Raw genomic sequence first — 17069 nt, forward strand, 5'->3', positions numbered from 1 at the left:
TGGTTTTAAGAACACTCTGGACAATTCGAAAGAATGATTTAGGCACCCAGGTCACTCTACAAGAATGCCTTAGAACACTTAAGGTACAAAATCAAGAGATCAGTTCATGCACAAAATCCGGCACCGGAACAATTTTTGCAATGTAGAGACAGCACAGCCCACTTTTTGTGCAAGAACCTTTCAACGACTTGTTGAGTCCATTCTACGTTGTGTTGCTGCACTACGGCGGGCAAAAGGATTTCCGACACGATATTAGGACGCGTCTCATGACTTTTGTCGCCTTAGTGTAGAGGACGCGCACACATACCACTAGAAGTGGAAGAAGGTACATACTACTCATGTCAGCCATATATAGTGAACGGGAATTCCACTGACAAAATTTCAGAGTTTAAGAACCCGTGGTCTCTTGTTGTTCGTTACGAAGTAATAATGTAATTATGACTTAATAGGCTTTTTTACCGAAATTACCTTTGTTTCTGTGAAAATACTTTCACAACACTGAAAATGCTTGTACTACAGAATCACCAAAAAATGAAACTCGAAAGGAAACGGTTACTCGTGGACGCCGATCTAAGATGAAAAATTGCTGTAATGTAGCTGCTGTCACTGTTGGAACAGCTGAGCATGTCGCCATCAGGCTGTTTTTCCACTGCACTCAGTCGACCCTTGGACGAGATACATATCGGCCGCTTTTTCATCAGTAAATCTACCCATACTGTTGTGTATCACTCTTAACATACTGTCGGAAAAACCAACTTGATACTAGACCAAGAAGTGGCGAATGCAAGCTTGAGGACCAACAGAAAAGTAGACCTTACTGTAGTCAACAGAAGGAAATGTGAATGAATGGAACAAGTTAGTTTGCAAACAAGAGACACAACGCATACCGCCGGCATTTTCACTATTGCTCAGATACTTCTAATGCAATACCGATACGAGGGGTAAGAAATCAAACGAAACGTGATTACTCTGTGATGAGCCAACGGAGGCCACAGGTCTCTTATACCAAAATACTCGAAAAATATCCCTGGTCAACCTCCGAAATTTTGTCGGTGGTATTCTAGTTCAACTTGTATACATGCAAAATGGCCTCTTCGTTAGTGCGACAACGCATCTTACGTACATTACATTTATCGTATGCTGATTCACATGTATGGACCATGTTTTGTTTTAAAGTACGCTTTGTCGAGTAAGAGGGATACGGTTTTTAAAAAATCCGTGTTTGTGTTTCGGTTTTAATGTTTTCTGCTCAATTTTCTGAAGATCTGGTCATAAGTAAAAAAGATTATTATTGGGCCTCACAGAAAACAAAAAAACTATCGTTTTCAATTGTGACAATTTAGGCGTTACAGTTCTTGTTGGAGCATTTCCAGTTCTCGTCATTAGCCGCGCCGGGCCTTCGACTCTTCCACCTGTCTGCACCCTGTGCTACCGGGCAGGTGGCGGGATGCCGTTTACAGGACTTTAGGACGTGGATGCAGCTCCAACCGTGACGTCGACGCCAACATCTACGCCGACCCCGCCACCCATCAGCAAGTTACGGTCCAGGAGACTATCGCGCCACCGCCAACACCGCCAATTGCAGATGCAGATCACAAGCAGGCGAGTGACGCTTTCCTACCAGCGGTTGCCGTAGACGCGACGCAAGCTATGTTGGTCTACTTGCGGCAGCGATTGTAGCTCGAAGCAAAGAACTGCTCATACACAGTGCTTCCCACAGCCGTGCGGGATTAGCCGCGACGAGCTGCGTTAGCGTTATGGTTAACGTGTCTGGCTTCCACGCGAAAGGTTATGAGTTCAAACCTTGTGTGGTGCTTAATATTTCAAGTTCCGCTTGGGACGCGACAGCGATCGGACGTGTCGGTACTTCCGCGTAGTCGTAGCGCCGCAAGCCGTGTTTATAGAAATTCTTGGATTGTGACCTGTGATATTCTCAGTGCTTCTTCACTATCGTCGTACGCAAGCTTCTTAATTTACTTACAGCGGTCCCGACCGCTCATATAGTGCAGTTATGGCTCCCAGTGTACCACGTAAGAATACCCTGTGTTTTGCATTTGAGAAATCTTCCAGGAATGTGCAACCGAGTTCTCTAGAAATCCTTGACTGGATAGTAGGTATTATTGGCATCACATTCGATCAGGTCCACACAGCATATCATGACATGGCGGAATACTGTTTCTTTGTGATGTTTTTAGACCAGATACAACTGGAGAAAATTTTGGTGAATACTGGTGGGAAAGTAGAGTTCCGACATCGTGATCAGTCGGTGAGTACAGTTTCAATAACTAACACTGACATTGAGTATAAACAAGTGCGAGTGTTCAATTTGCCACCTGAGGTTGAGAATTGTTTTCTTAGAGATGTGCTCGCCAAATACGGTGACATCCGACAGATTAGAAACGAAAAATGGTCGAGCCGTCACAAACTCCAATGTTATAGTGGGGTTCGCTCAGTTGACATGGCAGTTAAAGTCAATATCCCATCCTATATAATGGTTTGTGGTTATAAGGCTCATGTCATTTACGAGGGGCAAGTAGGCACTTGTTTTATCTGTAACACGAGTGGCCATTTACGAGAGGATTGCCCACGGCGAGTTGTCGTACTTCGAAACAATCTGCAACAACGACAGAGATTAACATTGGCTGATGTCCTAACTCAAAATCAGACGCCTTCTGTGACTGACTCCCAACCGAGTGCATCTGTGTCAGAGGACAAGGATCTCGGTAACAGCACCTTCCCACCCTTGCCTCAAAAACCCGTGGCCATTCACCCCTTAGCCACCGGTGTTGCATTATCTGTCGGTAACAAAAGACGACGTACTATATGTGACGGTAGTGGTTCTGGCGAACAGGTAGTAAAAACTCAAACCGATGACGCGGTGCCACGGGCCCCCACACAGGACACGCGTGTGTCGGATGGCTCAGTTACGACCCGCCAAATCCCCATTCAACCGCCCGACGCAGAAACTGTCAATACGAGTGCAGCCGAGTGTTTACAGCAATCCGTTCCGATGCCGCTTGCCGACTCGCCGCAGGTGGCCAACACACAAGAGGCGGCAGTCCGTCAACTGCAACTCGTAAACAGGGCGGATGAAGCACGCGGTGTAGAGCATAACATAAACAGCTGCCACCTCGATACTGCTTCCAAACAACACGAGGACCCGGACAGCTGTATACAAACAGCCAGTGCGGCTCCAAGCAAACACAGTGAGCCTACTGAAGCCGCGTCTTCGGACTTGCCGTCATCCGTTCCGAAGCAAGGACTTTCACATACTGCTTACAGCCATGACTCGCCGACTCCGCCGTCTTCAATGACACTTCGGACGCCTTTGCGACGGCAAAATAAAGTTAAATCAAAGGACTCCGTGGCTGGCAGTAACTCAAAAAGTAAAGTCAGCGCAAAAACTGGTACAAAACCTACGGATGTAGGTTCGAAGTCCGACGGTGAGATGGACTGGGCTTCCTACGCTTCCCATCACCCACAAGTCTCGGACGATCATGAGTCAAGCTTATAAGTTTTTGTCCCTGAACATTAATAGAGTTAGAACAGATTTAAAATTAGCAATGCTACGGCAGTTTATCTATGAGTCCGAAGCTGATATAATTCTGTTACAGGAAGTGTCTATCTTAAGTTTTCATGTATCAGGATTTGCAACAATCGTAAACACCGTGGCGGACGGGGGTACAGGTACGGCCATTCTATCACGAGACGGAATCCCAGTGAGCAATATCGAAATGTTGGACTCCGGTAGAGGCATAGCTTGCCAAATTTTTGACGTCACCCTCGTCAATATCTATGCTCCATCTAGAACGACCTTAAAATCAGAAAGAGCTAACTTCTTTAAACAAGACATCATATACTTGCTACGCCGCAACCCAACCGAGTTGATAATTAGTGGTGATTTCAACTGTGTGATCCACAGGAAAGACCAATCGCCAAACCTTAATTACATGATCTGGTGCGTCACCTGCAGCTGAAGGATGCGTGGGAACTAAAATTTCCTACCCTGGTAAAGTACACGTACCTGACCACCACCGCATGTAGCCGTCTAGATCGTTTGTACATCTCTGAGAACATTTGCCAACATGTTCTGGACGCCGATGTCATTCCGGCTAGCTTTTCCGACCACTGCGCTCTCTGTGTCACGATAAATCTGGCCAAACAGCATACTAAATGGCATAGGATTCCGTGGATCCTAAATGTTTCTATTCTCGCCGATGCCTTGCTACAAGATGTAATCTCCACGACATGGGCGGATTGTCTCAAGCAATGCTGCAGATATCCGAGCAAGATAGCCTGGTGGAATGCTGTGGTCAAACGGAAAATGCGATTATCTTTAAGAAACTACAGTTGGCAACGGGCGCAAGATGTCAAACGCACGATTGATTTTTACCAAACAGTTCTGCGAGAGTTGTATGCGACTACGACACCAACCAACACACAGCTGACGACCATCAAACAAATAAAGGCGAAGCTTATAGGCATAAAGCGAACGCAGCTTGAAGGACTGAAGATCAGATCTAAAGCAAAATCGCTTCAAGAGGACGAACTTGCATCGCTGTATCACCTCATAAAACATCGTGCCCATCGCAAGCGAGCTTTTATCGGGGAGCTGGACACAGATGATGGACTCCGTTTGACCCGACAGAGTGAGATTCTTACTGCAGTTTACCGGCTCTTCACGGATCTGTACTCGCAATGCGATACATATGGTGAGGACGGCGGCGATATCGTGAGTGCTTTGCCCACCGTAGTCACGCCTGCGGACAACTCGGCGGTCGTACACGATTTTGCTCCAGACGAAGTCCTTGAACTGATTTCTGGCTCGCCATCAAATAAATCCCCTGGCCCTGATGGTATGCCACGGGAATTTTATGTGCGCTTCTGGCCCATAATCGGACACGCATTTACAGATGTTCTCAATGAAGTGATGCGAGGGAGTGAAGTGCCGGCCGAAATGAAGGAAGGCCGAATTGTATTGATACCCAAAAGCAAACACCGAAAAACCTTAGATAACTTCCGACCTATTACTTTACTCAAATTTGATTACAAAACCTTCGCCAGAGCACTCAACAGCAGATTGTCTCCGTTAATGAAGCAAGTGATTCACAACCATCAATCATGCATCCCTGGTCGCACTATTATGACGCCCCTTTCGGAATATAGAGATGTAATAGCCATAGCGTCAGTCACTAACGTGAATCTCGCATTGCTGTTTATCGACTTTTGCAAGGCCTTTGATCGCGTCCGCCACGAGTACCTCCTACAGCTACTGCAGCGTTGTGGTTTTGAGCAACGGGTTATAAATGTCGTGCAACATTTCGTCACGGGCATTACAACCAGAATCAGCGTAAATGGACAGCTTACTCAACCCATCGAGGTCCAAAGAGGAGTACCGCATGTTATTTGTTTTATCGCTCGAGCCACTCTTACGCTCTATTCATGACAAACTTGCAGGCCTTTCGATCGCCGGGACGTCCTTCGTGGTTCGTGCTTACGCCGACGACGTCGGAGTGTTATTGCGCAACGACAGAGACGTATCAACCCTCAAGACCGCGGTAGACGAGTACTGTCGTGCTTCCGGTGCTAAAATCAACGCCGGTAAATGCACCTTTGTCAACATTCGAGGATTCGACGCAGTTAATATACCTTGGGCGAAGCGTGTCGAAACCCACACCACTCTGGGGATGATTGTCGACAAATGCCCGCTAAAAATGAATGCAAAAAATTGGAAGCAGATCACCAATAAAATGCAAGGTGCCATCTATGAAAACAATTGGCTATCCGTTAACGTTCTCCAACGCATACGACTCCTCAGCAGTTATATATTCAGTAAAGCGTACTATATGGCCCAACTATTTCCAGTCCCCAAGATGCAGGCCAAACACGTGATGAAACTCACTAATAGATTTATCTGGCAAGGGCATCTGTTCAAAGTGAAATACACCACGCTGACGTCTTCGAGACAGGCCGGCGGACTAAACATACCTGACATTAACCGAAAGTGTACTGCGTTATATATTAAACGAATCACCCATTTGTTGGACAAGGAACCTCTCAGCGTAACCAGTTGGCTCTTCCGAACCTTACAACCCACCGATACGCATCCACCCATTGATGTAGGTAAAATACATTACAAACTACGACATGTCAAGCAGTTTTTTCTTGAAGTAAGCTATATTGATGGACATTATTTCACGCAGGATTTACCGACGACTCACCTGTTATTAAGAAGATGGACACCTCCAATAGTCCGGAATCCCATTGAACTTAAATACCCGAGTGTTCATTGGAAGGCAGTTTGGGACAACATAAGTTTAACCGTCCACACTGCTGAAGTGGCGTCCACATGGTATAAAGTGGTAAACGATGTTATACCCACTAATGAAAGGTTGCATAGAATCGGTTTAAGTGACAGTGATAAATGCGTCCGCTGTGGTCTGGTCGACACCTTACGCCATCGCTTCACTTGTGGCGGTCATCTCATTAACTGGAAATGGGTGCAGCAGAGGCTAGGCCTGATTACCCGCAGCAGCCCAGCCAGCCACTGCACCGACATCCTGCTCTGGCCGGACGCGAAACATTTTCCCGCTACCAAGAACAACACCGTGATGTGGATGTTAGGACAGTTTGTGACATATATCATCATCCACAATAACGAAGATAATCTCATTAGTTTCGAGGCTTACATGAGACGGCACGCTGGAAGATGAAACGTTACCCAAATTTCAGGAAGATGTTCGCTAACATGTTAGACATAATTTTTGAAAAACAAGGCGTAGGGTAATTCTCGATACCGGTAAGGACACAAATCACATGCAAGACTATTTAGCGAACAAAATACGGAACGCATAGGGGGTTATACCAGTTCCTAGAACTACTCCCGACTTCTCAATGGTTCATTATGACGTTTTCATAATTTATGTTCCTGTGCATCTCTTGTTATCCGTTTGTGTGCTCCAAATGACTTTGGGTTTGGACGGTTATGAATCAAATGACAGAACTGTCATTCCAGTTAAGACGATCAATTATATATATGTCTGCGTTTCGGATCTATGTCTCTGTCTGGACTGAAGAGGCTATTGTCAGTTTACTATTTATGTTCTATTTTGTAAGCTTACAAATGGCACTATATTGAAATGTGTCATTCAGTCTATTGTAGGATACAATTCGTGTTGAATCAGTTCCAGCACTTCAATAATTTGTTTTTGTGCTTATGTACATATATGGTTGTTTTAATAAAGGAAAAAAAGGTTAAAAAAAGCGGTATAAGGCGCTGCAGTCATGGACTGTGCGGCTAGTCCCGGCGGAGGTTCGAGTCATCCCTCGGGCATGGGTGTGTGTGTTTGTCCTTAGGATAATTTAGGTTAAGTAGTGTGTAAGCTTAGGCACTGATGACCATCGCAGTTAAGTCCCATAAGATTTCACACACATTTGAACATTTTTGCTTCCCACAGAAAAAGTGACTGATGCGCAATAAAATACAAGACATTGATTGTGTATGCGTTTTTCATTCACACCACTCTCCTTGTGAGTCAATAGACAACTGGGAGCGTTGAAAAAACTGTTCAAAGCAATTGTGATAGTCAACAATTGGAAAAGCCTTAAGGACCTTTGCCGTAACCTGGATATCGCAAATCGTGTCGAAACGTCGTACTTTCATCGACATTTTACGTTTCGGAAGTAGTCGCAAGGCACACGGAGCCAAATCAGGTGGATAATGAGGGTGGTAAGAGCAACGGTACCTTTTTGAGGCAATAAATGGCGGGCGTGTGCCGGAGCATTGTCTTGCAACGAGCACCATGTTTCACGGTTGCAGTATTTTGGACTCACCCGAACAGTCCTCGCCGATGAACGAGTTAGAAGACCCAAGTAATAACGTATACTCACTATTTGATCTTCTGGAGCGAATTCTTCATGATAATTCCTTCTAAAGCAAAGAAAACTGAGTGGTTTCTTGACATGACTTCTCTGCACTCGCACTTTTTACGGTTTCGGTGATTCTGGACCTTTCCATTCCTAGGGCTGTAAGCACCATGTTTCATCACCTATTACGACGCAAGACGAGAAGCCTGGGTCACCACCGGCTGATTGTTTCATATCTCTGCAGTGTTCCGCTCTGCAATGTTTGTGAATGTCCGGGAGTGAGTGGGACACAAAGTGACAACAAATATCCTTTTTGCTCAAATTTTCAATCACAATGTGATGCATACTTGATTTTGGAATTCCAGTGAGCTCTTCAATTAAACCGATAGATTCACAACGATCATTTCGAAGAATTTCACCACTTTTTTAACATTTTCCTCTACTCGAACTATCGCTGATACTCCTGGATGTCGACGTCTTCAGTGCTCTCTCTGACATCACGAAATCTTGCATACCAGTTAAAAACCTTTTTACGACTCATTGCTTCACTACCACAAACACACTGTATCATTTCAAATGTTTTTGTGGCTCTCTTACCCAATTTGAAACGAAACTCAATGACCGCATGTTGCTCCATTGTCTTTTCATGACCGAGGGTCGAAACATACTCTTACAGATTTGTTTACTACGAGCAGTCTGTGATACCGGTGCTCTTCCTTTTAAAACGGTAGCCAAAACGCCACGCTAGTTAATTCCTGCATCAGATCACAGAAGGCAAATGCACTTACACACTACTTCCACGCTGTACGACCTTCCTGTGTATAGCACTAATTACATTGTGTCCATATTTCATATATACACAGCACAGAAATAAAGAAGGACACGTCCCAATTCATTGTTGCACAACTTAGTCAACTCACCACAACGTGTGTCCTAGCATCAGAACACTACCAGTTAGCCTATGGACTAGATTTTTTCCACTTTGCGACTACATACGTTCTGCACATGATCTGAAAAAATTTGAAATGGATTGTGTGTGTCATAACTTCAGTAAATATATTCAAATACGCTTAAGATTTAATATAATTTACTGATTGCACTGTTACTATGAAATAACAAAAGATTCCTACACTGTTGCTTACACAATGAGATGACAAAAAAATCGTGGGATAGCGATATGCACATATACAGACGATGGCACTTATACAAGGAATAAAAGGGCCGTGCGTTAACGGAGCTGTCATTTTTACTGAAGTGCCTAATGTGAAAAGGTTTCCGACGTGAATTTGGGCACAAGAGAGAAGTCAACAGACTTTGAACGCAGAATGGTAGTTGGAGCTAGACGGATGGGACATTCTGTTTTGGAAATCTTTAGGGAATTCCAGATTAAGAGATCCGCAGTGTCAAGAGTGTACCGAGAATACCAAATTTCAGGCACTATACTGTGGTGTCACCGCCAGACACCACACTTGCTAGGTGGTAGCTTAAATCGGCCGCGGTCCATTTAGTACATGTCGGACCCGCGTGTCGCCACTGTGTAATCGCAGACCTAGCGCCACCACCAAGGCAGGTCTCGTGATACGAGAGAGCACTCGCCCCAGTTGTACGAGAACCTAGCTACCGACCAGATGTACGAAGCCTTTCTCTCTCATTAGCCGAGAGACAGAATAGCCATCAGCTAAGTTAATGGCTACGAACTAGCAAGGCGCCATTAGCCATACAGTGATTGTACTTAAAGTCTTCTGTGTATCGTCAAGATCGATGTACCACAAGGAATGAGTAAAGTTAAGTATTAAACCTGCTCCGTACTTTTCTTCCTAACATTAATTACGTATCCTGTTCCAGTACTTCACGCCCGTCTGCGTTAGTCTAGCTTGCCTTTTCAGCCATCTCAACTTCACGGTGTCGGCCCAGATACCGACACAACATTGGCGACGAGGGATAAGAGTTCTTTCTGATTGCTTACATTTAATTGTGTCATGGCTTCGCCACATTCTCCAGATGTACTGTCCGAATTTTATCGCTTGCAGAATCAGCAGACGCAGGCGTTCTTGGATGCCCTTGGACAGCTCGTCCAGGGTCAACGTGCGCTGCACACCGATGCGGCCGCCGCCGCTTCTTCGCTACCGCTGCCACTAAACGCTGTTGCACCTCCCTTTCGACCATACGTGGCAGCCGATGAGACCTGGCACGAGTGGTCTCGCCAGTTCAACTTTCATCTAGCAGCCTACAGAATTCAAGGTAAAGAGCGGCAGCCGTTTTTGCTTTCTTGTGTCGGTGTGTCCACATACCGTGTGATAGTGAAATTGTTTCCCCGACGAGACGTAGCAACTCTGTCCTACGAGGAAATTTTGTCTGCATTAGATGCCTATTTCAAAGAAACAGTTAATGTGGTTGCAAAACGGTATACGTTCTTTCGTACAAAACGTACGGCCGGTCAAACTAATAGGGAGTGGGTAGCAACATTGCAAGGACTTACTAGGGACTGTGCCTTTGAATGTGACTGTGGTCTTTATTATTCAGATACAATGGTGCGTGATGCAATTGCACAGAACGTTTCTGATGTTCGCATACGGGAGAAAATTTTGAAACTAGTTAATCCCTCCCTTCAACAAGTGATAGACATATTGGATAGACAGGACACACTTGACTGTGCTCAGGAATCTTTTGAAACTTCGCCAGCCGTGTGTAACATTAACCGGCCCGCTGGACGCGCTGCGCGGCCCGGTAACCGGGCCTCGCGCACGTCCGCACAGCTGCCACCGCGCGCTAAGCCACGTGTGCCGCGCCAGCCCACAAATGTAGTGAAATCGTGCCCGCGGTGTGCTACTAGACATTCGTGTGAACATTGCCCGTCACGCCAAGCTATTTGCTTTTTCTGTCATAAGAAAGGACATGTTCAAAGTGTTTGCCAGAAAAAGCTCAGATCAGACAATCACAATCATTCCAGGCCCTTTGCTTCGCGCCGAAATCGAACCAAGGACGCTCAGGCTCGTAGACCTTCGCCTATGGACATTCATGTCGTTAATTCCACTTCGTCCAGTGACACTTTCTCTAACAGTAACTGTGTTCGTCCCACAAAAACTGTGCGTCGACGTCGCCGGAAATCACGTCAATTAGCAAGTGATTCTGTACCAGTGTCTATTCAAATTGCACAAAACAGTCGCTCTTGTCGTCAGCAGGACAATAAACTTTTTGTGGACTTAGACTTTGAAGGCAAAGTGATACCATTCCAGCTCGATACCGGAGCTGCAGTTTCATTGCTCAATCACGACACGTACAAACAACTGGGCAAACCTCCGTTGCGTTCCGCAAATGTTAAGCTAACTACATATTCCGGACAGACAATTCCTGTGTTAGGACAGTGCAGCCTTCTTGCTACATACAAGGGACAAACAAAACTTGTGTCATTTTACGTTCTTCGTTCTTCTTCTGCAGTGAACTTGTTTGGGCTAGACTTGTTTCAGTTGTTTAACATGTCTATTGTAAATCAGGTCCTATCAGTGAATCAGACTGTGCCTACAGACAGTGTTTCTCGGCTGTGTGACGAATTTGCAGACATTTTTGCACCGGGCTTAGGTTGCGCTAAAAACTATGAAGCACATTTAGCACTGAAGGTAAACGCGCAACCGAAATTTTTCAGAGCGCGCAATGTTCCCCACGCATTGCGTCATGAGGTCGCAAGAACATTGAACAATGTAGAATCACAAGGTGTGAGTGAATGTGCGCCATGCCTCTTTCATTTCAGCTCCGCTTCATCGCTTACGCCGTACAGGTGTTCCGTTTCTCTGGACGACGGAATGCGAACGCGCCTTTCGCCAGTTGAAATCGGCGTTGCTTTCTAATACTTGCCTAACGCCATTCGATCCCCAGAAACCCCTTTTGTTGATGGTAGATGCATCGGATTTCGGGATCGGTGCTGTGCTTGCGCACAAAGTTGGCTCCCATGATCGTCCTATTGCCTTTGCGTCCAAATTGCTCTCGTCTGCGCAAAGAAATTATTCACAGATAGAGAAAGAAGCTTTGGCTCTCGTGTTTGGTGTTACTAAGTTCCATGATTTCTTGTATGGTCGTCACTTTACCACCATCACAGACCACAAACCTTTGACATCGCTTTTTCATCCGACCAAGCCTGTACCTCCACGTACAGCGCAGAAATTCATTCGCTGGTCTATTTTCCTCTCGCAGTACCGCTACGATATCTTGTATCGGTCCACTGCTAAGCACGGAAACGCCGATGCATTGTCCCGTTTGCCTGTTGCTGAGGATAAAGCATTCGATTCTTCCGAACTTGCTTGCATGTTCCTTGGTTCGGAAACCGATGAAGTGGTCGAATCGTTTCCGATTGATTTTCGTCGTGTCGCTACAGCCACAGCTGCTGACCCTGTCCTTGCTACTGTTTTACGTTTTGTTGCTACGCAATGGCCTTTGTCAAAGTCTCGGATCGAGGATCCGTTGGTTCGCCGATTTTTTTTGCTCACAAGGAGAGACTTTTTGTTCGACGTGGTGTTTTGTTGTTGCGTTCTGATAATGATCAGTCCAGAGTCGTGGTCCCACGTTCGTTACAGTCCTCTGTTTTACGGCTTCTTCACCAAGGACATTGGGGTATAGTGCGAACGAAACAACTTGCTCGTCAGCACTGTACTTGGTTCGGAATCGATGCTGCGATTACGAATATGTGTTCTTCGTGCCCGGCGTGTGCCGAACAACAGTCCGCACCGCCGCGGAAAGTCTTTGCGTGGCCAAAAGCCACTTCCCCTTGGCAACGCTTGCACATTGATTTTGCTGGTCCATTCTGGAATGCTCGATGGTTGGTTCTGGTCGACGCCTTCAGTAATTTTCCTTTCGTTGTCCGGATGTCTTCCACGACGTCCTCCGCCACCATCCAAGCGTTGTCTGCTATCTTTTGCATTGAAGGTCTTCCGCAGACTATTGTTTCCGACAATGGCCCACAATTCATGTCCACAGAATTTCAGTCATTCTGCCAGGCCAATGGTATTCAACATCTGACATCCGCGCCGTTTTCGCCTCAGTCCAACGGTGCCGCTGAACGATTGGTCCGCACTTTCAAGTCACAGATGTTGAAATTGAAAGCGTCGCATTCTCGGGAGGACGCATTGTTGCTCTTTTTGTCTTCGTATCGCTCTCAGCCCCGAGATGGTCGCTCGCCGGCTGAGTTGCTCCACGGTCGTCCTCATCGCACCTTGATGTCTTTGCTGCATCCGCCGCATCAGGTTCCTGTGCAGCGGCAGACTCCTGCTTTTGCTCCAGGCGACGTTGTATTTTATCGCAACTATCGAGGTTCACGGCGTTGGCTCGCAGGGCGCATTCTTCGCTGCCTCGGCCGCGCGATGTATTTGGTTTTGGGGGCCTCTGGTGAGGTGCGTCGGCATCTCAATCAGCTGCGCCTCTGTCGTCGCTCGGGTTCTGCCGCTCCCCGTCTGCTTTCAGCGACGGTGCCGTCCGGTCAGCGCCCTGGGGACCCATCTACTGGCTCGCCTCATCCCCAGGTGTTACCGACGATGCCTTCCATTTTGCCCCATGGCGACGCGCCGCCGCCGCCGCAGCAGCAGCCGCCGCCGCCGCCGCCGCTTGTTCTCCCGCCGGCGCCGCCCGCATTCGACGCTTCGTTGCAGCCGCCAAGCGCCTCCCAGGGTCACGCGCCGCCGATCGCTTCCCGTGACCAGCTGTCCTCCGCCATGGAACTCCCGCCCGCTCCGGACCACATGACGTCATCGCGCGTCGGCTACCCCGACGCAATGGAGGTTGATCCTTCGGTCCCTCCTGTCGCATTACGGGCGCATACACCGCATGTTGACGTGCCCCCTGGACTAGTTTTTCAGGCGTTTCCTAGCTCCCCTCGGACCGAATGGCCGGGTGCGGGTGGCACAGCCTCGCCTGTTGTTAGGCTCCCCACCTCATCGCATACGTCGACATGTGGTCCTCCCCACGGCGGGCGGAAGCCTTATCACACGACCGTTCGCCGATTTGCGGGGGAGGAATGTGGTGTCACCGCCAGACACCACACTTGCTAGGTGGTAGCTTAAATCGGCCGCGGTCCATTTAGTACATGTCGGACCCGCGTGTCGCCACTGTGTAATCGCAGACCTAGCGCCACCACCAAGGCAGGTCTCGTGATACGAGAGAGCACTCGCCCCAGTTGTACGAGAACCTAGCTACCGACCAGATGTACGAAGCCTTTCTCTCTCATTAGCCGAGAGACAGAATAGCCATCAGCTAAGTTAATGGCTACGAACTAGCAAGGCGCCATTAGCCATACAGTGATTGTACTTAAAGTCTTCTGTGTATCGTCAAGATCGATGTACCACAAGGAATGAGTAAAGTTAAGTATTAAACCTGCTCCGTACTTTTCTTCCTAACATTAATTACGTATCCTGTTCCAGTACTTCACGCCCGTCTGCGTTAGTCTAGGTTGCCTTTTCAGCCATCTCAACTTCACGGTGTCGGCCCAGATACCGACACAACATATACCTCAGGACGGACAACGCTGTGGTCGATGGCCTGTACTTAAGACGGGGAACAGTTGCGTTTTGCGTGCAGTTGGCAGTGATGACAGACAAGCTACACTGCGTAAAATAACAGCAGAAATCAATGTGGGGCGTACGACTAACGTATCCATTAGGACAGTGCAGCGAATTGCGGCGTTAATGTGCTATGGCAGCAGACGACCGACGCAAGTGCCTTTGCTAATAGCACATCACATGTAGCGCCTCATCTAGGCTCGTGACAATATCTTCTTGACCCTAGACAACTGGAAAACTGTGACTTAGTCAGATCAATCCCTATTTCAGTTGATAAGAGCTGATAGTAGAGTTCGAGAGTGGCGCAGACCCCTAGAAGCCATGGACTCAAGCTGTCAACAAGGCGCTGTGCAGATGCTGGTGGCTGTGCTGACACGAAATGGACCAGGTCCTCTGGTCGTACTTAACCGATCACTGCCAGAAAATGTTTGTGTTCGGCTGCTTGGAGGCGATCTGCAGCCACCCATGGACTTCATGTTGCCGAACAGTGATAGAATTTTTATGGGTGGAAATGCGCCATGTCACTGGGCCAAGATTGTTCGCGACTTGTTTGAAAAACATCCTGGACAATTCGAGCGAATGACTGGCCACCCACATCACCCGACATGAATCCCATCGAACAACTGTAGGACATAATCGACAGGCAGCTTGTGCTCAAGATCCTGCAACGGCAACGCTTTCGCAATTATGAATGGCTATAGAGACGGCATGGCTCTGTATTTCTGCAGAGGCCTTCCAACGATTTGTTGAATCCGTGCCGAGTTGCTGCACTACGCCGCGCAAAGCGAAGTCTGACACAATACACTACTCGCCATTAAAACTGCTACACCAAGAAGAAATGCAGATGATACACGGGTATTCATTGGACAAATATATTAAACTAGTACTGACATGTGATTACATTTCCACACAATTTGGGTGCATAGATCCTGAGAAGTCAGTACCCAGAACAACCACCTCTGGCCGTAATAACAGCCTTGATACGCCTGGGCATTGAGTCAAACAGAGCTTGGATGGCGTGTACAGGTACAGCTGCCCATGCAGCTTCAACACGATACCACAGTTCATCAATAGTAGTGACTGACGTATTGTGATGAGCCAGTTGCTCGGCCACCATTGACCAGTTGCTTTCAGTTGGTGAGAGATCTGGAGAATGTGCTGGCCAGGGCAGCAACCGAACATTTTCTGTATACAGAAAGGCCCGTACAGGACCTGCAACATGCGGTCGTGCATTATCCTGCTGAAATGTAGGGTTTCGCAGGGATCGAATGAAGGGAAGAGCCACGGGTCATAACACATCAGAAATGTAACGTCCACTGTTGAAAGAGCCGTCAATGCGAACAAGAGGTAACCGAGACGTGTAACCAATGGGACAACATACCATCACGCCGGGTGATACGCCAGTATGGCGAAGACGAATACACGCTTCCAATGTGCGTTCACCGCGATGTCGCCAAACACGGATGCGACCATCATGATGCTGTAAATAGAACCTGGATTCATCCGAAAAAATGACGTTTTGCCATTCGCACACCCAGGTTCGTTGTTGAGTACACCATCGCAGGCGCTCCTGTCTATGATGCAGCGTCAAGGGTAAACGCAGCCATAGTCTCCGAGCTGTTAGTCCATGCTGCTGCAAACGTCGTCGAACTGTTCGTGCAGGTGGTTGTTGTCTTGCTAACGTCCCCATCTGTTGACTCAGGGATCGAGACGTGGCTCCACGATCCGTTACACCCATGCGAATAAGATGCCTGTTATCTCGAATGCTAGTGATACGAGGTCGTTGGGATCCAGCACGTCGTTCCGTATTACCCTCCTGAACCTACCGATTCCATATTCTGCTAACAGTCATTGAATCTCGACCAACGCGAGCAGTAATGTCGGGATACGATAAACCGCAATAGCGATAGGCAACAATCCGACCTTTATCAAAGTCGGAAACGTTATGGTACGCATTTCTCCTCCTTAAACGAAGCATCACAACAACGTTTCATCAGTCAACGCCGGTTAACTGCTGTTTGTGTATGAGAAATCGGTTGGTAACTTTCCTCATGTCAGCCCGTTGTAGGTGTTGCCACCGGCGCCAACCTTGTGTGTATGCTCTGAAAAGCTAATCATTTCCATATCGGTTAAATTTCGCGTCTGTAGCACGTCATCTTCGTGGTGTAGCAATTTTAATGCCCAGTAGTGTATTAAGAGGTATTCTATGGCTTCTCTCACCTCAGTGTATACAAAACGTATCGTTACGTAAAAAGGCTTCAAAACAACATCCATGAAACTATGCAATTTAACTTTACTAAATACGAGGGTTGCCCAGAAAGTAATGGGCCGTATTTCTTTTCTTACTCGATTCTTTATTGAACATGATGAGAATTAAACACACGAAAGAATGGTGTTTCATCTACACACCCTATTTATCCACGGTATCTCCATCCCGTTCTATGGCCTTCCTCTAGCGCGAAACAAGGGTGTGTATGCCGCGTCTGTACTAGTCCGTGTCCTGGTGGTGGAGCCAGTGCTTCACTGTGTGAACTTCCTCCGCTGATTGACAGATGCAGCGCCAAATGCCGAGTCTTAATGCGTCTGTCCTGTCGTTGCACAGGTCAGGTGTGACAGCTGTGGATTGTCTCCACGATCGCTGCAAATCGTGGAGCTCCGCCG

The sequence above is a fragment of the Schistocerca serialis genome, chromosome 6, assembly GCF_023864345.2.
Source record: "Schistocerca serialis cubense isolate TAMUIC-IGC-003099 chromosome 6, iqSchSeri2.2, whole genome shotgun sequence".
Taxonomy (NCBI): domain Eukaryota; kingdom Metazoa; phylum Arthropoda; class Insecta; order Orthoptera; family Acrididae; genus Schistocerca; species Schistocerca serialis.